This window comes from Galeopterus variegatus, unplaced genomic scaffold, assembly GCF_000696425.1.
Source record: "Galeopterus variegatus unplaced genomic scaffold, G_variegatus-3.0.2 Scaffold2821, whole genome shotgun sequence".
Taxonomy (NCBI): domain Eukaryota; kingdom Metazoa; phylum Chordata; class Mammalia; order Dermoptera; family Cynocephalidae; genus Galeopterus; species Galeopterus variegatus.
Window position 1 is genome coordinate 133,595 of NW_007728932.1, and position 23,141 is coordinate 156,735.

At 39.4% G+C, this 23,141-nt stretch overlaps 1 pseudogene; it reads right to left on the reverse strand.

The window, feature by feature from the left end:
- Positions 1–21,748: 21,748 nt before the first annotated feature.
- Positions 21,749–23,141, reverse strand: part of LOC103598991 — a 2,682-nt pseudogene continuing 1,289 nt past the window's right edge.

Below are 23,141 nucleotides of genomic sequence, written 5' to 3' on the forward strand. Positions count from 1 at the left end.
AGATATACCAAGTAGATACCAATCAAAATAGAGCATAAGAAGCTATTAGTATTGGATAAGGTAGATTTTGGAACAAAGAAAATCACCAAGAACAAAGAGGAGCATTCCATAATGATAAAAGGGTCAATCAGCCAAGAACACATAGCAATCCCAAATCTGTATACAGGAAACAACAGAGCTACATAATATGTAAAGTGAAAACTGATGCAACTGAAAGGAGAAATAGACAAATCTACAACTACAACTGGAGACTTAAACACCCCCTCTCAATAACTGATATAAAAACTAAACAGTAAAGCAAAAAGGATATGCAAAAACTTAATACCATCAACCAACAGAACCTAACCAACATTTACCGAACAAGGGGATCCAATCAACTCCACCTGACAGTGGCAGAATTCTTTTCAAGTGCACATCTAAATTGTCAATGGGTGGAAAAGGAAGTCTCAAGACAAATCATAAAATACATTGAACTAAATGAAAATAAAAATAAAACATCAAAATTTGTGAGACACAGCTAATGTCAAGAGGGGAATTTTTAGCACTAAATGGCACAGGCACTTGGAGAACAGACTAGCTGTTTCTTATAAAACTAAACATCTAATTACTATACAACTCAGCACTTACACTCACGGACATTAATTCTAGAGAGATGAAAACTTATATCCATACCAAATTGTGTATATGATCTTCTAGTCTGGACAAGATGGCATAGGCAAGTTTATCCCTGCTCCTCCCCAATAAGCACAATGATAAACCCTGGAGATGACTCAAGAGAAAACCAAAGGACCCCAAAACATGAAGAGCAGCACAGTAGCAGGGTGACCAGCATCTCCCCATCTAACAGAGGGAGGCCAGCCAGACCTGGTATCTACAAGCTCCCAATCTAGAAAGTAGTCTAGGTAGGCCCATTCCACCCCCAGATCAAATGGGAATCCCTGACATCAGGAGAGCCTGATACCATTTGCAAGAGGGATAAATTGAGAGCCTCACCAAAAATAAGCAGGTAAGAGAAGCACTTTCATTTCCCAATGAACCTGAGCTCCCCTATTCCACCAAAAGATACTGTGGTTGATGGATTTAACCAACAAGAGAAACCCATCTACAGCACAGGGCCCAGTATGGGCAGCTTATTTGTTCCTGCAGGTCTGAGACTGTCCTCCACCACACAGACAGGCAGGGGAAAACAGGCAGAACTAGAAAGAAAGGCCCAATCACAGCAAGCAGACTGGTCCAGGAAGTCCCTTTATCTCTGAGGGTCCAAGACTTCTCTTCTCTCACAGACATTAGGGCAGGCAGACAGAATTAGAAAAAGGGACTCAGTCACAGCAAACAGCTGGATATGGGATGCCTCTTTATCCTTATGAGCTTGAGACTCGCCTCCTCCTCCCAGAGACATCAGAGCAGGTGGACAGAACTGAGTAAAGGGACCCAGTCACAGCAAATAGCCCATTCTAGGAAGTCTCTTTGTCCCCACATGCCTGAGATTCTTCGCTGCCCAGAGACACTGGAGCAGGATGGCAGAGCCATCAAAATGGACAGCTACAGCAAACAGCCAGATCTAAGAGGCTTCTTAGTCCCCATGGGCCCAAGATTCTCCTCCCTAACCCAGAGACACCAGGCTGGAGGGCAGGGGTGTGTACTGATAGGGGGACCCCTCTATACCCTTCTCCCACCAAAAGACACCCAGGGGCTTGGCTTGGGGAAAGCCCTTGCTACCTCAGGCAGCACCAGCAGAGACCAACAGGAGTCCAATAACAGTAGATAAACTGAATAGACCAAAATAACACCACAAAGACCCTGGAAGTTAATCTCCCAATGGAACCACAGCCAAAAAAAAGTAGGCCAAGACCGACATGCTAAACCTAAACAGAGAGACTGTCTGCTAAAATAAAAGATTTAAATAGGACCCAGAATCCCTGAACATAATGTATAATATGTCTTGGATCTAATAAAAATCACCCATCATACCTAGAACCAAGAAAATTGTTAACTTAAATGAGTAAAGATAATCAACTGATGTCAGCACTGAGATGAATCAGATGTTGGAATTATGGGAAAGGATTTTAAAGCAGTCATCACAAAAATGCTCCAACAACCAATTAAAGGAATCCACTCCCAGAATGGCAGCATGCGAAGCTCTGCAAACCTGCTCTCCAGTGAAACAATCATACTGGTGAAAATTACAGGATAAAACTACCATTTGATGTCTCTGGAAATTGTCCTCAATGCATACAACAAATGAGGAAAGGTTTATTCAAGAAAATCTACTAAACACTGAAGAGGGAGAGTCTATGGCACTTAGGCCAAGATCTGCTCCCTCCCCCTCACCCAGCAGAGCCAGTACAGGTTTTCATGGACAAGAGGATGATGTTCCCACACCCACCAACTCCCAGTCAAGAGCTATGAAATCTCCCCAGGAAAGCTCATCCACCCCAGCTCTTTGTTGCAGAGGTTAAATTCCAGGCAATCATGGCCAAAAAGTCAGGGGCTCTCTTTCTCAACAATATCCCTGGGCACAGGGCAGAGACTGTACCCCAGACATGGCAGGGCAAGAACACTAGGCCCCCAATCACCCTCATTCCCACTCACTACTAGGGAAGACATTCCACATCAGGAGAAGCAAACTGAGAAGACCAGAGGATACTGATTCATGAGTTCCCTGCCTGAAAAGGAGTGTCACTCAGAGAGAAGTGGGTCACTGTCTTTGCTTCCAACTCCTGAGCAATGGCTCAGAGATTGTACACTGGGAGAAAGTGAGGCCATAAAAACAGAGAGCCCTGAAGCTCTCCCCAAAGGAACCAATGACTTTTAATAGCATAAGGGTAAGCTCAAGCCTAAAAGCATTCTCAATAAAAATGGAAATTTTGGTGGTAAGCAAGCATTTAAGAGGATGAATGAGAGCAACAAGTTAGCTAAACCACATGCAAGGTAGTTTCCCAGAGATAACCAGGGAAAGAGCCTGCAAAGAAGAGCCCTCCTGGGGTCAGAACAAATCTCAAAGACTGGCCTCAAAAGCAAACCCTTGCAAAGGGGCCGAGACTTAATTGGTTCAGACTGTGGAGCAACTGATGACCAAGGACACTGTCAAAAACAATAGAGCAATCAGCCAGCAACTAGTGGAGCCTAACAGTTAGATGTGATAACGACAGTGGCAGACAGCTTAACAGAAATATCAGAGAAAGAGACAGTCAAAGAGAGTCCTGGTAAAACGACTGTCATCCCAGAGTGACTGTGCATACTCCCAAGACTGAGCCCTCTGATACCAGAGGATTCACACTGGGGAGAAATAGGCTTTCATAACATAGTCCAGCCAAGTCACAGAATAAATAAACAAGCAAACAGCAACAAATATACATCCAACTGAAGGTGGTGGGAAATCAGTATCCAGAGTTGCTATAACATATTACATAAAATGTTCAGTTTCCAATAAAAAAATTATGAGAACTGAAAAGAGAGAGAAAAGTGTGACCCATATACAGGGGGGAAAAAAAGCAGGCAACAGGCATTACATATGAGAGGGCCCAGACGTCAGACTTCACAAACAAAAATTTCAAAGCAGCCATTATAAATATTTTCAAAATGAAAGGAAACCATGCTTAAAGAAGTAAAGGAAGGTGTAATAAAGAATAGCAACAAACATAAAATGAAGACTCTAAAGTTGAAAAGAACAACTGAAATGAAAAATTTACTACAAGCCTTCAGCAGAGGACTTGAGCTGGCAGAGTAAATAATCAGCAAAGCTGAAGATACTTCAATAGACATTGTGCAATCTAAAAACAGAGATAAACAGAGTGCAGAAAAATGAAAAGGGGCTCAGAGAAACATGGGACACCATAAAGCACACCAACATACACATAATGGAATAGTACCAGAGTGAGAAAGGAGCAGAAAAAAAATTTTTTTTTAAATGGCTAGAGGGCCGAGCCCGTGGCGCACTCAGGAGAGTGTGGCACTGGGAGCGCAGCGATGCTCCCGCCGTGGGTTCGGATCCTATATAGGAATGGCCGGTGTGCTCACTGGCTGAGCGCAGTGTGGGCAACACCACACCAAGGGTTGAGATCCCCTTACCGGTCACGAAAAAGACAAAAAAAAAAAATGGCTAGAATCTTCTCAAATCTGAAGAAAAAAACATTAATTTCACATCCAAGTAGCTCAATGAATTCTAAGTAAAATAACTGAAAAGAGATCCTCACACAGGCATATCATACTAAAAATGTTAAAAGAAAATGTCAAAGAGAAAATCTTAAAACAGCAAGAGAAAAATGACTCATCACACACACAGAAAACCCAATAACATTAACAGCTAACTACTTAGACACGACAGAAGACAAAAGACAGTGGGATAACATCCAACTTAAAGAAAATAAACTGTAAACTAAGAATCATATATCCAGCAAAAATATCTTTCAAAAGTGAAAGTTATATGAAAACATTCCCAAATAAACAAAAACTGAATGAATCCCATGCTAGCAGTCCTGCATTAGAAGAAATAATAAAGAAAAGTCCTCAGACTGAAAGTAAGGCCAAGCATTAATTCAAATCCACATGAAAGGAGAAGAAAAAAAAAGTTCATAGAAAGATAATTATAAAATAATAAAAGACAATGTAAATGCATATTTCTTCCCTTCTTTCTCTTAACAGACTTTAAAAAGCAATTGTATAACAATAGGTACAAGGGGTCTATAAGAAGTTCATGGAAAGATTCATGTTATCTTTTAATTCCATTTTCTCCACAAACTTTTTGAAGTACCTTCACATATACTTTTATTGTTAGGCCCATAACATATAGACATTTAATATATTTGACAACAAACCAAAAGAAGTTAGTAGGAACAAAACTGTATTGGAGTACAGAAATACAAAATGGTAACTCAAATCACAGAAACAAATGGTTTATAATAAGCTCAATAAATATACTTGTTCTCTCACTTCTCTTGCCTTCTTTAAAAGACGCAAAATTTAATCAAGTAATAATTATAACAACGTACTGCTGGGTTTGTAACAAATATAGATAAAATTTATAACAACAGCAGCACAAAAAGGGAGAAGAAGGAATAGAGCTATCTAGGAGAAACACTTCTAAATCAAACTGTAATTAAGGCAATATGAATATGAAGCAGATTCTAAAAAGTTAATATGTATAGATTAAGCCCCAGAGCACACACTGAGAAAAAAAAACAAAATACAGTAAAAAATCATTAAAAGAATTAAAATGCTGCACCAAAAATACTTCATTTAAAAGAAGTAAAGGAGGAATAGAGGAACAAAAAAGACATGAGATATATAGAAAACAGAAATAAAATGACAGATTTGGATCAAGCTATATCAATAATAATGTTAAATATGAATGGATAAAACAATCCAATCAAAGGGCACAGGCTGCCAGAATGAATGTTTTAAAAAATAAGATCCAAGTATATGTTGTCCACAGAAGACATGCCTTATATTCAGAGATAGAAGTAGTTTGAGAGAAAAAGGTAGAAAAAAAATATCATGGAAACCAGAATGATAAGAAATATGGAATGGCTACACTAATATCAGAGAAAATAGACTTTAATAAATGTTACTAGTGGGCCAGCCCAGTGGCGCACTCTGTAGAGTGCGGCACTTGGGAGCACAGCGGCGCTCCCACCAAGGGTTCGGATCCCATGTAGAGACCGGTCCGCTCACTGGTTGAGCGCGGTGCAGGCGCGACACCGAGGGTTGCGATCCCGTTACCGGTCACAAAAAAAGACAAAAAGGAAAAAACAAAACAAAATAAATGTTACTAGAGATCAAGAGAGAAAATTATTACAATGATAAAAGAAACAATGCATCAAGAAAACACAACAATTACAAATACATATGCAGCTAACAACAGAGCCCCAAGACACATGAAGCAAAAACTAACATAATTAAAAAGAGAAACAGATAATTTGAATATAATAATAATTGAAGATTCCAATAACCCAATTTCAATGATGGATGGAACAACTAGAAAAAGATCAACAAGGAAACAATTCTTAAACAGTGTAATAAACCATCAAGATTTAGCAAACACCTACAGAACACTGTACCAGCAACAGCAGAATACACAGATTTCTCAAATGCACAAGGAACATTCTCCAGGACAGATCATATGTTAGGCAAGAAAGCACATCTCAATATATTTAAAAGTGTTGAATCATATAATGTATGTTCTCCAACCACAAAGGAATGAAATTATAAATCACTTACAGAAGGAATCTTGAAAAATTTAAACATATGTAGAAATTAAACATCACACACCATGATAATGAATGGGTCAAAAACAATCACAAGGGAAGTTAGAAAATTCTTTGAGATAAATGAAAATGAATCAAAACTTACCAAAACTTATGGAATATAGCTGAAGCACTTCTTAGAGGAAACTTTATAGCTGTAAATGCCTATATTTAAAAATCTTAAATTGACAACATAACTTTCTACCATAAGATACTAAAAAGAGAAGAAAACACTAAACCTAAAGCAAGCAGAAGAAAATAAACATAAATTGTAGCAGGAATTGAGAATTGGAAAAGAATGAATAAAATCAATAAAACCAAAAATTGGTTCTTTGAAAAGATCGGCAAAACTGTCAAAACTTAACTGAAATTGACCAAGACAAAAAAAGACTCAATTACTAAAATTATGAATGAAACAGAGGACATTAATACCATCCTTTAATAGTAAACTGAATTATAAGGTAATAAATACTATGAACAGATGTATGCCAACAAAGTGGATAGCTTAAACGGAATGGACAAGTTACTAGAAAGACACAAACTATTGAAATTAACTCAAAAAGAAATAGAAAATCAGAATTGAACTACAAAAAGTAAATTGATAAATAATTTTAAAACTTACCACAAAGAAAAACCCAGGTCCAGATGGTTTCTTTAGTGAACTGTACCCAAAAATTTAAGAAAAGTTAACATCAAACTTTCACAAACTATTTCAAAAAGTAGGAGAGAACACTTCTCAATTCATTCTATGAGACCAGTATTACCCTAATACCAAAACTAGACAAATCAAAGACATACCAAGATAACTACAGACCAATATCCCTTATGAAAATAGATACATAAGTCCTCAACAAAATGCTAGCGAAACAAATCCAGCTACGTATAAAAAGGATTATGGACCATGACTAAGTGGAATTTATCCCCAGAATGCAAGGTTGGTTTAACATCTGAGAGTCAATCAGAGTAAAACATCACATCAAAGAATAAAGGGGGGAAACACAATCAACTCAGTAGATGGAGAAAAGCCTTTGACAAAATCCAACACCTAGTCATTGATTTAAAAAAAATATACTCATCAAACCAGGAATAAATGAGCACTTCCTCAATCTGATAAAGAGCATCTAGGAGAAACCTAGAACTAACATCATATTTAATGGTGAAAGACTGCATGCTTTCCCCCTGAGATTAGAAACAAGATAAGGGAGTCCATTCTAGCTGCTTCTATTTCACATTGTTCTGGAGATTCTAGGCAAGGAAGTTAGGCAAGAAAAGGAAATAAAATGCATCCACATTGAATAGAAAGAAGTAAAAGTATCTTTTTACAGGTAGCATGATCTCATATATAAAAAACTTAAGTAATCACTATTAGAACTAAAAATTTTAAAAATGAGTTCGGCAAAGTTGCAGCACGCAAGATCATTATTTAAAAATCAACTGACTTTCTATACAGTAGCAATGAGCAATCAAAAAATGAAATTAAGGGGCCGGCCGGGTGGCGAACTGCTACAGTGCGCCGCTTGGGAGCACGGTGGCGCTCCCGCCAAGGGTTCGGATCCCACATACAGACCGGTTCCCGCTCACTGGCTGAGCGAGGTGCGGGTGCAACACCGAGGGTTGCGATCCCGTTGCTGGTCCCGGTCCGGTATGGGTGCGACACTGAGGGTTGCGATCCGTTGCCAGACATGAAAAAAAGACAAAAAAAAAAAAAATGAAATTAAGAAAACAATTCCATTTATGATAGCATCAAAAAGAGTAAAATACTTCTGAATAAATTTAGCAAAAAAAGCCCAAAACTTACAATCTAATAACTCTGAAACAGCACTGAGAGAAGTTAAAGAAGACCTAAACAAATGGAAACATGATCCATGTTCATAAATTGAAAGACTTAAAATTGTTCATATGGCAATATCACTCTAAATTGATCTACAGATTCAATACAATCTCTAACAAAGTCCCAGCTGGCTTCTTTGCAGATATTGATAAGGTGATCCTAAAATCAATAATGTAATTCAAGGTACCCAGAATAGCCAAAACAATCTAAAGAAAGAAAAAAAAATGGAAGATGTACATTTCTTGATTTCAAAACTAACTACAAAGCAACAGTAGTCAAGACCATGTGGCACTTGCATAAAGACAGTTATATAGATGAGTAAAATATAATTAAGATGCCAGAAATACACCCATAGATTTATGGTCAATTAATTTTCAACAAAGGTTTCAAGGCTATTTAGTAAAGAAAAATAGTCTTTTCAACAAATGATGCTGGGACAACTTATATCCACCTAGAAAAGAATAAAACTGGCTCCCTTTCTTACAATATGCACAAAACTTAATGCAAAATAGATCACGGAACTTAATGTAAAAGCCAAAATTATAAAATTCTTAGAAAATACAGGAGTACATTTTCATGATCTTGGGTTAGGCAAAACCTTTACAAGAGACAAAAGAAAAAAACAGTTAAATTGGACTTTATCGAAATTTAAAACGTTTGTGCTTCAATGTACATCTTCAAGAAAGTGAAGCAACAACCACTGAGTGAGGGAAAAATATTCATAAAGCATATATCTTATAAGAGACTATCTAGAATTTATAAAGCACCTTAATACTAAAAAAACCCCAAAAACACACAATTAAAAATGGTAAAGAACCTGAATGACATTTCTCCAAAGAAGATATCCAAATGGACAAAATGCATACGAAAAAATGTTCCAACATCGTTAGCCATAAGGAAAATACAAATCAAAACCACAATGAGACACTACTTCACATCCATATATGATGGCTATAATAAAAAAGACAGATACTGTAATGTGGATGAACCTCAAAAATATCACATTAAGTGAAAGAAGCCAGACACAAAAGGCCAATATTATATGGTTCTATATATATGAAAAGTCAGAATAGGCAAATACGTATAGACAAAAAGTAGATTAGTGGTTGCCAGGGGCTGGGGGAAGAGCAGAAAGGGCAGTGACTGCTAACGAATATGGATTTCTTTTTTGGAGTGATGAAAATGTTTTGGAATTTGATAGAGATAATGGTTGCACACTTTCTGAATATATTAAAAACCACTGTATTGTATTTAAAAGGGTGAATATTATGGAGTGTGCAATGTATCTAAATGAGAAAGTAACTTTCAAATGTATCACAGACCTAAATGTAAGGGTTAAAACTATAAAACTCTTAGAGACAGTGTCCAAGATCAAGGGCTAGACAAAGAATTCTTAGACTTGAAACCAAAAGCATGACCCACAAAAACATGATAAATTGGACCTCATCAAAATTAAAAAGTTTGCTCTGTCAAGTATCACATGAAAATGAAGCGATAGGCTATGGACTGAGAAACTATGTGCAAACCACTTAAATGACAAAGGACTAATATATAGAATATATAAATAACACCCAAAACTCATCAGTTAAAAAAACAGATAATCCAGTCAGAAAACAGGCAAATGGCATGAACAGACATTTCACCAAAGAGGACAGACATATGGATGGCTAATAAACATGTGAAAGGATGTTGAACATTATAAGCCAACCGAGTAAAACAAATTAAAACCACAATAAGATATTACTACACTCTTATCAGAATGGCTGAAATTTAAAAATACAGTAGTGACAACACCAAACGCTGGCAAGGATGAGGAGAAACTGGATTACTCATGTGAAATGGTATATAGCCACTCTGGAAAACAGTTTGGTAGTTTCCTAAAAAACTAAAATAAATGACCCAGCAAGCACATTCTTGAGCATCTATCATAAAGAAATGAACACTTACTGTTCCACAAAAGCCTGTACATGAAAGTTCATAGCAGCTTTATTCACACTGGAATCAGCCCAGATGTCCTTCAGTGTGGTACATACGTACCATGGACTACTCTTCAGCAATAAAAAAGAATGAACGATTGCTCCATGCAACAGCTTGGATGAATCTTGAGGGAATTATGCTGAATCATAGAAGGCACTCCAAAACAGCTCACACTCCTAATCCAGCAAAACCATGATGCCCCAGAAATCTGAGTTGAAAGTCACCAGTTGCCCTGACTTCTGAGGTTCTCACCACTAAAGCTGCCACTGTTTGCATGGGGCCATTGCCTCGCTCTAGGGCCCTGCAGCAGATGTGGGTGCACTGATGGTCTCCAAAGCTTCTTCAGCCATAGCAAGTGCAGTCACAACAGAGGCTACATCTGGGAGGGGGAGGTCAGAGTCACTAAGAGGCAGTCTGCCATTTAATTGTGGAAATAATTTGTCTTTTACCCAGTGGTATTTCCCCTTCTCAGACCCAACTTTAGTTTCTGGCATTTCAAAGGAAACTCCTACCATTTCTTCAGTATTTCTACCTCCTTGAAGTTTCAGAAGAACATTTATTTTCTTCCCTCAAAGTTTCTTGTGCTAAGCTAAATTAAGAGACCACCAAGGCATACAACCAAGATCCAAATGATGTAAGTGTGCACATCTCGGGCTTTGTGGCACTCTGATCTCTCCATTGTGGCAGGTTAACTGCATATGAAAGCTCCCCTCTGTTAACCAGAAAGTGCTGGATCCTGGAGTTAGAGTCCCAGCAAATCAGAAGAGCTAGATTTTGTGGTCCCAGGCTTGTTTGCTGTCAGCATGGAAACAAGACTTCTGTGACATTCTCTAGAGAAGACATTCCCAGCCAAAGGTCACAACCTGAGACCCCACAGCCAGTCCCTGGACGCTGGAACAATAACCTTCCTACAAAGAATAATGGTTACATCACCATGACTTAAAAGCAAAACAAACATGATATTCAATGGGGAGCATTACAATCCTGCTCATTCCAATCCAACCATATTTTTTAAAGGGGGAGAGTTTGTCACTGCAACTGCTAACTTCCATACATATGAATCCTGTGTGCAAGCTTTCACTTAGCACTCATCTGAAGTCTGGAAAATTATGAGCCACTTTCCTACAATGGCATTAAGCAAGGTGCCTGCAACACAGCACACCCTTGTTGAGATGAAAAGAGCTAATGAGGCTGCATCATACAGTCTACCTGAGCCATATACCTTTAGCTCTCCCCATATCAAAAGCACACCTCTTCTGGTAGAGGAGGAACTGCAGGAAACCAAAAAGTATGATTTCAGTCTCATCCTAACGGATCTCATGACATACAGGTCTCTAAGCCCCTCAGTAATAATTTTTCAAGACCATCTAAAATAAATAGAAGTCTCATTCAAAGCTGCATGTATGCAAATTCTGGCACTTTAGATGGTTTCTGTCCTTAAGTGCATAAACCAAAATGCATGGGAGCAACTGCATTAGGAAACCAAGGTTTTTTTGTTTTTTAACTCCCTCTAATTGGCATTGTCACCAAATATTGTCAAACACACATCACTTGCTTAATTATTTTGTGTGTGCATGTGTATATCTTTATAACTTCATAAACATATAAATGAGAGGGAGATGCAGATTTAATGTACAGCCATATGGCGATAAACACAAAAGCTGCCAAAAGATTGTAAAATGCTATATTAATGCAAAAATGATCTTTTTCTTTTTTTTTTCCTTTTTTCTTTTTTATTTGCTTTGCTTCCAAGTCACAAAGAACAAAACTGAGGGTGGTAGAGGCTATGCAGGGATCCTTACCTAAAAGGAAAAATGTGTACAGACTATTTTGTTCAATAATGCAATTTTTTAAAAAAACACCTTGCTTCTGCTTCATATTCTCGTATTAGTCTAATTATTCTTCATTAATCTTAATAGTATGTTTATAAAATCATTTCTATATGTCCATTAAAAATTTTATTGAAGGGCTGGCCCGGTGGCGCACTGCTACAGTGCGCCGCTTGGGAAGCGCGGCGGCGCTCCCACCGAGGGTTCGGATCCCACATACAGACCGGCCACTCACTGGCTGAGCGAGGTGCGGGCGCAACACTGAGGGTTGCGATCCCGTTGCCGGTCCCGGTCCGGTACGGGCGCGACACTGAGGGTTGCGATCCGTTGCCGGTCACGAAAAAAGACAAAAAGGAAAAAAAAAATTTATTGAAGTAATTTTTCATAAATAGCCTACTACACATCATTCACTCCAAAGTGCTTCATTTTAACATTGCTTTAATGAGTTGGAGCTGGCCTACTACACTCTTAGAACATACTGGACCACTTTCAGCAAAACCAATCACAAAAATAATAAGTATTTTTGCCTCTAGAGTATCTGGCAAATACTCAACCAGTTTATCAACCTTCAAGATGTTTTGCCAATTAATCTTCCACTTTGGAAAGTCTCAACCGTGAGGCATCTTCTGAAGTGGCCATCAGCCCAAGGTCACACTGGCCTCTGATTGTACAAAGAATGACATCTTTGTACCATTCTTCCATGTCTCCAACCTAATTTCTTTGCCACCCACACAAATAATATCTGCCAGGCTGGCAGACCCAGACTAATGTGCATATTCTCTTTAACAGCACGTTTCTAAATCTGCTTCTTCCAAAACAGAGAGAATGGCCACTACTAAGAGAATTTGCTATCTTCTCTTGGTTATTTCAATAACAAAATACATTCTTATTATCTTTGTGACGAACCCCTTCAAAATTTGTTTTCTCTGGAACCTCTCCCTTGGTTTTGAGAGAAAGTATCTTTATTTCACTGGCTCCTCTGCTCCCAAATTACATGGGCTGCCCTGGCTGAACTCATTAAACTACCCTCTAAAGTCTGTGTCTACACAGGCAAAATGCAGTAAAAAGCGATGGTCGTTTATTGAAACAGATCACGATTGGTCAACTGATATTGCCAATGAGACAACCACCAACATTCCAGAAGAAATGAGATGCTTTGGCCTCTTACGAATCTTGCATAGTATGTGCACCATATTTTCTAGTCCACATGCGGCAGAAATTAAAATAAAGTTATGGTTGTCATTTTCCTTATGTGAAAAAAATCTTTCCTTTAACATAACTCCTTCCTTTTTATAATTTCCCCTAAAACATCATTCTTCTATGTAAATCAGTGTTGAAAGCATTTGAAATAACTTGGATATCTAAACTTTTATTTAAGAGTGGGGAAAAAAGCTAAAGAATTTGTCTTCAAAGAGTGATTTTTATTAAACCTTTTAAAAGGTGTTTTTTAAAAATCAGTTAACATGTTGGATCCTGATATCTCCAGATAGTCACTTCAGGTCTCTATTCCACTTAGCTTGAATAGACATAGTCACAAAAAAGATAAAGGTTTCTGGAGATTTGTCTGAGAATTTAGTAGACGTTAAAATATACCAGACAGGCCAGGTGTCCTAAATGGTTTTAAATACCAGCTCAAATACTGTCTGGCTGTGTAGATTTGGGCAGTTTATACATCTTGTCCAATTCTCTCTTTTCTCATCTTCAAATGAGTTTTAAAAGCATCTACGTGAGAGGGTGGTTTTGAGGATTAAATGGGAAAATATGTTACACTCCTTGCACAGGGCCTGGCTCAGTAGGTACCCCAAACTAGTAATAGGTCTTCACGGAAAGGCAGGCCAAGCGACCTGGGTCAAACCATCACTTTACGGCACTTCTCTTTGCCTAAATCTTGAAGTTCTTCACTTTTGCATGTCAGTTAAGAAACCTGATGTGGTCAGTGAAGGACTGGTAATACTTTCAAATATATCAGACTATGAATGCTCCTTCACATGCACTCAGGTACAACCCAATCCCTTTTCCTGCCTGACTGGTCATAACATGCAATGATTAAGCACTGCATATGGTCAGATAGTATGGCCTATAAGATATTTTATTCACTGAAGTTTTTTGAGACTAACTTCAGGTATTAGTATATGGTCTATTTTTGAAAGTGTTTTTTCACATGTGCTTGAAAAGAATGTACATTCTTCCAATTGGGTGCAAATGTGTGAGTGTGTGTGTGTGTGTGTGTGTATCTCCATAATACTGAGCTTATTAACTGTGTTGTTCAAATCTTCTGTATTCTTATCCTTTTGTTTATTTCATCTATTCATCTCTGAAAGTCAGTAGATTTCATAATTTCTCCTTATAGCTCGGTCTACTTTTGCTTTATATATTTCAAAACTCTGGTAGTAATTTTATATAGGTTTAGAATTTTTCTGTGAAGAAATGAACTTTTAATCATTATTCAGTGATCCTGTTTATTCCAATAATGGTTCTGTCTTAAAGTCTATTTTGTCTGATATCAACGTAGCTAAATCAACTTTCTTTGTAGTGTTTGCATAGCATATCTATTCCAACTCTTTCTGTTTTATGTTTTACCTTTGTCTCTCATATGCAATCAGCTGGATTCTATATTTTCATCCATTGCGATCATCTGTGTCTTTTAACTGGTGAATTTAGTCAACTCCTGTTTGTTGTAATAACTGAGGAGTTGGCCACCATGATCAAAGGGCCTTTTAAAAGTATCACTGGGTTGCCTGACTGTAATTTGATCACCCTCATCAATTTCTAAACACTCTTCACTTGCATTCACTCTCCTGTAGGAAGTTAGCAAAAGGCCAAGGATCTTCATTAGTAAATTGGAGCTAATATTATACTGAAGATTCGTCTTTATTAGAACAGTTATGGGAGAAAGTCAATTAATGCAAGGAATGGTATGAACAGGCCTAATCCATTTGATGTAAATCAATACATTGCATATTTCAATTGCTCTGTATTTCTACAGAAAAGTACATGAAAGTGATTCATTAAGACTAAATTCTTCATAAGAAACAGACCAATTCTCTCAGGCTCATTAGGGCATCTGTGCTAGTGAAATTTAAAAAGCAATCAAACTGAATAAGAAGTCCTCTTTGCAGACGTTTACATTGAGGAAGAACACAATTTTTGACAATTCAGAGTAAATGAAGTGCAAATTATTCTCATAATGTAACTCAGAATTGAAGCTTAAATTGTGGCTGAAAAAAAGCCTATAGTTTAATCAGAAAAATGTATTTATTGGTAACTCCCATGAGCTCATATTTCATACATTTATATGATAGGATAATAAGTTCAAAACTATTGCTACATTATAAATATGGAATTTATGCAGAATTTGCATGTATTAAATTTTATTTTGAATCTGCATGTGTGTCTATATTTGAATATTTATAATATTCCAGAAAAAGCACAGTGGAACGTGCAAGACAGATTTATTTAGTGTAATGCTCTGAAATGTGTCAAAGTTTTCAACACTTTTCTTAGAGACAAAATGGCAGAAATAACAAATGGGATGCAATAAGACCAACTGAATAATCTGCAAAGTCCAATACCTGGTAAAATGAGAAAAGCTCTTTCATCAATAAATATTTTACTAAGGTTTAAATGAATATTTCTCTCACCTTCCAATGGCATTGTTTTAGATGACATATACCATGAAGTGGATTATTCGTTATCCTTTAATAGAAAGGGGGAAATTCCCATCTATACCTTTCTTTCTAAACTCAGTGACAAAATATCTCATTTTATGTGTCACAGAATGTCAATATTAGCTTTCCAACTCTGAAGCACGTTCTTTACACTGTCAAAATAACACATACCTAGGGTGTAGTTTCAGTGGAGTTTCAACACTAGAGTATCCACCTCAGTACAGGTATATAAACTAGCCCTTCAGTAGCCCTTCAGAATAGTTGGGGAATGGAGTGTTCCTATCAACTTAATTTTTGGTTAACTCAAGGTAATGCTTTTATATAGTGAAACTGCTCTAGGAAAAGGCTGCCCAGCAGAGTGGACTCCCCTTCTCTCCTGGATGAGAACAACATGTGCATTAACTAATCTAAGCTCTCAGGTATGGATATTAAGTACCATAGCCCTTTACCAACCCCAAGACTTTACTCTTCTACCCAGACAATCAGCCCTAGTATCAGCTCACTTGGAGAAGCTCATAAAGACCCAAAGTCCAGGCTGTCTTGGGTGGCTCTGGCTGAGCAGAGTAAACTTTATACCTGCATTTCCAACTGTATACTACTATTAACTTCCTGTTCCATTTAATTTTTATACAAAGAAGAAACAATGGCAATTCACTCAAATATCACTACACCGTACTGGTGTAAGAGTTCAATGGATTGTGTGGGAATATGATAACAGCCAGTTATCAGGGAAGTCCAAAGCGATGTCTGACTTATCACCGCTGTCTTTCAGCCTGAAGGTTTGTATGGCTGAGGCTGCTTTCCTTATTAAGGGGTCCCAGGATGTCAAGAGGCTAATGAAATAATCAGCCATAGTCTTCAGAAACCAAAAAGTAGACATGAGTTTAATTTATCACAACCATAATAAAACATTATTTTAAAAATTGTTAATGTTTATTTTTATTATAAAAGTAATATATAATCATAAAAGAAATCCAGAACCTTCAGAAAAACAGATTAATAAAATAAATCACTAATAGATCTATTAATATCCTTTTTATTTCCCCCAATCTTTGTCTTTTATGCTTAGATTTGGGAGGGGTAGGAAGATGATCTCTCTCTCTCTCTCTCTCTCTCTCTCTGTATGTGCGAGTGTGTGTCTTTTCTTTAATGTAGTTGAAGTCATACTGGGTCCATAATTTTTTATCTCTTTTTCCTTTAGCATTAAATTACTAGCAATTTTCCCTACTCTATAAAAGGACATTTAAATGGTTTTGTAATAATCCTTCAAGTGGATGTACTGAGATTTCTTGAACCATCCTCCTCTATGTGGATGTACAGATTGTTTCTAACTCATTGCACTTATAGTAACTCCATTATCCTCCTAGTATATGTTCTCATAGTACCCTGTACTTTTTCCCCATGGCATTTCTCCCAGTTTTAAGGACAGTAATTAATATTTTGTTTTATTCTATCTTTCCCACTCCATGAAGGCAGGGTCCACGTCTGCCTGGTTCTTACAGAGCTCCCAGCACATAGCAGTGATAACAGATACTCAATAAATATTTGTTGAATAGATAAATGAATAAATAAATGAATGAGTGCTGTTTTTCAGCAAAACCTCAGAAAGGAAATTATGGGTCACAGCAATAAATATTTTTAATGTTTTGTGTTTTTATTATCTAATTTATTTCCAAAAGGATCGTTCCAATTTACATTCCCACCAACAATGTATGAGAATCATGATATTTAACCACACTCTTGTCAGTACTGGCTACTAACTTTTGTGTTTGGTAGTGATGTATGCTGGTTTTTGTTTTGTTTTGTTTTAATCAGGGCTAATGAGAGAGAGAAAAAAGTTTAAAAACTTAAATTTGCATTTCTTTAGTAGAGACCAGTGAGACTACACAATTTTTCCTAGTGTCTGCAAACCAGTTGTGGGTCCCATGTTGTAAATTGTCTGGTTATATACCCTTTGTTCCTCTAATCAATTCGCAGGAGTTCTTTATACAGGAAAGATTTCAGTCTTTTGTCTGTTGTAATTGTGCATATTTTCACCAGTTTGACATATGCCTTTTCATTTTGGCTTTCTTTTTTTTTTTAACAGATGAACATTTTTCATTTTTATGTAATCATGACTGTTGATGTTCTCTTTTATTCAAACATCCTTTTCCTTGGCTGAGAGTTTCATATGTGAATTGCAGCTATCATTTAAATAAAAATGCCAACTGTGAATTCAGATTAACTGGGTTTACAGATTCCCACATATACAACTAACTCCTAACCTGACCAAGAGCCCCAGTTCTCACCTCCTTACAAGCCCTGTCACCTATAAGCCTAGGCAATAGGGACCAGTCATGACTCTTTAATACCCTCCCAGCCTAAACTAGATCCCCTTCTCCACCTCTCTGTTTTGGTCAATGGTACCACCTCCACTCCAGACTAGAAATCAGGGCAGTACTTTTAACTGAATTCCAGCCTTCATTTACTCTCATGCTTCTTACATACTTTCTTGGCTTACTTCCTCAAGCATGAACCTTCTGGGTTTTGGACAGACCTGGTTAAATGAGGCTGTTGGACTTGACGATGCCATGAGGATGCCATGCCCATCCACAATTCCCCCTTTCTTCTAAATACAACCCACCTATTCCCAGAGGCCTTCTCAAACAGATCACTCCTCTTTCTGGCCTGTTCCTCATACTTTAGAAAGGAAACAGCCTTAGAAAGCATCTCATTTAAATCTCCCATTTTACAGAGGGAACACTGAGGCCAAGGAAAAGGAAAAGACTTGCCCGAAATCAGAGTTCCTTCCACACCACCTGTCCACACTACATAGTTCTGCACTTCACATGCTAATCTTTATGGACTTGAGGCTGAAGATGGTGACCCTGGTTTTGGCTTTGTCTTGGCTCTAATCTCCCCCATGCGCTAGTATCATGCTGGGGACATAATAGCTATTCCACCAAGTTTGCTGATTAGACCCAAACTACAACATAGCAGATGTACTTCTCTCTCTCTCTCTCTCTCTCTCTCTCTCTCTCTCTCATTTTAAAGGCATAATTGATTCTCAAATTGTTTTCAAACAAAATCTATCTTCTTTATGAAATATCTAAAGTAACAAATTGTTCTGTGCTACTGTAAGCTCTGTGAGAGCAAGAAAGACATGTCTTCCCTGGGATGCAATGGGCAGTTTCACAAAATTTTGTTTAATCAATGACAGAAGAAAAGAATGACTATTCTTTTAACGTCATTTTATACTACCTCAGTTGACAACTGATATCCATAAAAGGCAAGCTCTAGCATTTTAATTGCTACATAACAGCACTAACCTAAAATTATTATTAAGAGATGCTAATTCTTCAAAAACTTTGTCAGAACTCCAACAACCTGTTCACCATCCATGCAAAGATGCTAACTAATACTGCTGGTTTTCTACAGATATTCTAATTCTTCTGTGAGTTAGGTGGGATGGCACAACAACTCACTTCTAAGATGGCTGAAGAAAGGCATCCTTGGCTAGCTGAAGCTGAGAGCCCAAAAGCTTACAGCCTGAGGGGCCACAGGGCCAGCATTGCCGACTGTAACAGTCCATTCACTCACTGCCTCGCCCTGTACCACAAACCTGTGTGTCATCTTGCCTCACTGCAAAAACAAGAAAAAAAGGAGCAGGAGTGTGGGCATGTGATGCATGATCAGGCACATGCACCTCATAGTTCTGGCTCTTTCAAAATAGAGCCGCCTTTTAAAAAGAAATGGAAAGAAAAAAACAAGCTTTTACCACAATTTAAAATAAAAAAGAATGACCAAAAACAAAACACAAAAAAAGAAAAAAGAAAGCTTTTCTTCATCTAAACAAACACCTTTTAGTCCTTTCCTGTCAGTGATACATATTGGGTTTTAGATGACAATTAATTACTCTTCCGTATGGCTGCTGAAAAATTTAGAGATGCCAAAAGTCCAGAATACAACATAAATATGATCAGATTCTTTGACTCGCATAGCCATAGACCCTGACCTCCCACCCCCATTTAGTGCATGCCAGCCAGCACAGTACCTGGTGAAGAAGAACAGGGCTAGTGGAATTCCCTTAGGCCCAATTCTGACCAGTGGCACACTAGAATTGGCTACAAACAGAAGGAATTTGGCCTGAGAAAAGCCTGCAAAATTTGGGACTTTTAACAGTTGGTGAGCAACAATGTTTAGATAAGTTCTCAAAAATGGTCTTAGAAATTCTAAAATGGGCAGGACCCTTCTCTGACCCCAAACAACACATTGGCAGGCAAATGGATGAAATGCAATTTCTAACTTTTTTAAAAGAAATACTATTTTCAATAAACAACTTGAGCTATTTGCCAGCCAAGCACTCTTTGTCCTCTCCAGGCTACGTGATCACAGTCATCTCTATTCAGTTAGCTATATATCACCCAAGCACTTTCCCATCTGCAGAGGCAGGGAAGCAGCTCAAATGTAGCACTGGGAGCAGGATTCAGAGTCTTAATTTGCAGCCACAATAGCTTCTCATGCCCCCTTAGTGTGGATGAGTAGCTGTAAGTCAGGTGGCAGTCCTCACCACTGCCACTAAGGGCTCCTACTGACACTCATCCAAGCAGGTCCCCAACCTCCTCGCACCCTGCTCAGCTTTGCAGGTATTTCCAACATGGCAATGAGAGGCCCTTCTGCAATCTAGCCACAACCCCTACATCTGGTGAACATGATGCCTCAGGGATGTGGAAATCTGTTCTTCTCCCAATGGGTGTGGCAACCCTGGCCCAATCATTCAACTACACTCATATATGTAAAGTTACTGATGATGGTGATGATATAGCGATAACAGCATCAGCTAACATTTATTGAGTGTTTACTCTGTGGTAATTTTACTAATATGAAATAGCTCACTGTGATTTTTGCAAAAACACCTTATCCATCAAGGTGCAGTTGACAGATCAAGGGTTGTGGAGTCAGACAGAACTGGAGTCAGATTCCTACTGTGCCACATAGGAGCTTACTGACCTTGGGGAAGTCCTACAGCCTTTTTGGGCTTCATTCTCATCTGATAAATGGGGATACTTTTGTCCATTCTGCCCTCCTCCCGAAAATAGTGCAAGCTTACAGAGAAATACTGCAGATAAGGGACATGAAAGCTCATCATAAACTGAAAAGCACTCTCCACACAGGCTCTAGTCCAAGGTTGCACAGCCAAGTCATGGCTGGCCTAGAATTAAGTCCCAGGTATCTGAATTCCCAGGCCAGACAGACGGAGCTGCTGTTCCCCTCAGTTCAGCAGAGCACAGAGACCACAAGCCAGCATGGAGAGGGTGCTCTACATGGAACTCCTAAAGCAGACTCTCCCATCTCATGAGACCAGCCCCTCACCCTCATGTATCACTGCCAGTGCCTTTACCTCTAAGTTTTCCCCTCCCACACACACGTACACACTCACATACACACACTCTCTCACTCTCACACACACATGCACACCTCAGCTCTTACAGATTATCAGAACTCACAGAACTGGTCCAGCAAGCAGGGATTTGTCAACATCCTGGGAAATTCTGGAACCCTCAGGCTATCACTATTCTTCAAGATGAATATTTCTGGAGGTGGGCGGGAATGAATGAAATAAAAAGATGCCCTTGGGGTAGAAATGTGTCTCTCTAGCAAATTTTATTTCATTTTTGCAAATACTGTAAAATCCAGTATCTGTGACTTGTTAAAACGTGGTTCTTCTTTGATTAAACTAGATGGCACTGTGGTATCACCCTTTTGATACCCAAGAAAATCCCATTTCATTTCAAATCATATTGCTCCAATCTGGGACAATCCAAGGGTCTTTGAGGGGTCTTGGTAATCCTACAGAAAATGTGTGAAAGAATCTGCCAGAGGACAATGGCCATCAAATAGATAACCCAGATCACATTAATAATGTGTGTTTATAGACGTCATACCCTGACCTACGTGCACAAAAGAACTGATAAAGGCATATGTGCCCTGTGGTACTCCAGACAAGGCTGTGTGGCTTCCCTGGTGGCCAAGACCTTGTTTTTACTTCTCTGCCACAGTCATGGCTGTGGAATTCTATTTTTGCCCTAAAGATCTTTTTTAATATCACCACCTCTCACAACACCTACAAGTTCTGTCAGCATGAGAGATTATTTTCAGTATTGCCAAATTGTTTGGGAACTTCTTAAACCTCAGAATCTTGTTGTGGCAATGACTTACACAATTCTTTCAATGGATTGAAGTGGCCGCCTTCCTGGGGCCAACTTTCTCTTAAGATGAAAGTAAAATCTGTTATCGCTGGAAAGGGAATGATAATTGAACAGATTCTGCCAGAATTCCGGCATTTGCAAAAGGACACCGTAAACTGAGGGAAGGGAAGGGGAGGAGGGGAGGCAGGGCTGATGATCCATCTACATCTCAGTGTTGACCAGAAAGTCAGAGGGCTCTATTTGCTGCCACCGAGTAGAAGAAACCACACTGGCTGTTGTGTTCTAATCTGCAAAGCTCAGCCTTGTCCAGGACACCGAGTGCCCCCCATGGGGGAAGTAGGAAGGGGTTCAGGCAAGTAGTCACTGTAACAGCAGCCTTGAAGGACCCTGTAGTCACCAAAAAGGGGAGGCAGGGAACACAGCCACGTCCTTGCCCTCCCAGAGACCCCGATCCAGAGGCACCCTGGCAACTAAACTCACCTTGTTTACTCTCTGGACTCCCTGCCTCAACCTAGATTTGTTTTAGGAAGATCGGTGAAACAGTAGCGCCGGCTGCAGCAACTGCACCCCAACACGTCCCCCACCCCCTTTACAGCACTCCATGACCTCCAGCAACCGGACACTGCGGTTAGAGGGAGGAAAATGCCCTCACTTCTGGCTGCAGACTATTCATAAATCAGCTTTTTCTGCAACAGTCCCCAGGCTCCAAAAAACTGGGCTGATGGCGCCCCACGCTGAGGCTCAGGCTTTTTTGTATAATTCAGGAGAGGCTCCTCATGGCTGAACCCCGTATGGGGTCCGGGCAGCGTCCCAGCCCGCCGCTCCGCCCGTGGCGTGCCCCTCGCGCTCGCAAAGAGCAGAGCGGGCCTCGCGTGCAGCCAGCAGTGAGGGGCACGAGCTAGAAACCACGAGCTCTCCCCGGTGTCCGCAAACAGCGGCAGAGGGACACCCACTCCCCGAGATGAGCAGAGGCAGAGAGGGGGAGAGAGGAGGAGACAGGCGATAAAAGTCGTCCGGGAAGAGAGAAACAGAGAGGGTAAGAGAGAAAGAGCGAGAAGAAAAGCGAGAGAGGGAAATGGAAGGCGAAGGAAAGAGCGAGCAGGCAGGAGCGGACAAGATCTGGAGCACAAAAAGGAAAGAGAGAAAAAGGCAAATAGAGGAAGCGAGGGGGGAAAGGGCGGGTGGAGAATGTGGGCGCGGTAAGGAGAAAGAGCACGGAAAGGAGGCTTCGGAACCGGGGTGCGGAGGAGAGACAGGAGAAGAGAGACCCAGGGATGCTGCACGCAGAGCGTGGTTCTTTAGGGCGCTCCAGTTCGGAGACGAAGTGCGGTGCCCTGTCCCAGCGGCGACGGGGGCGCTCGTTCCGGGCCGCCCGGCCACTTCCCCCGCACGCACTCTCAACC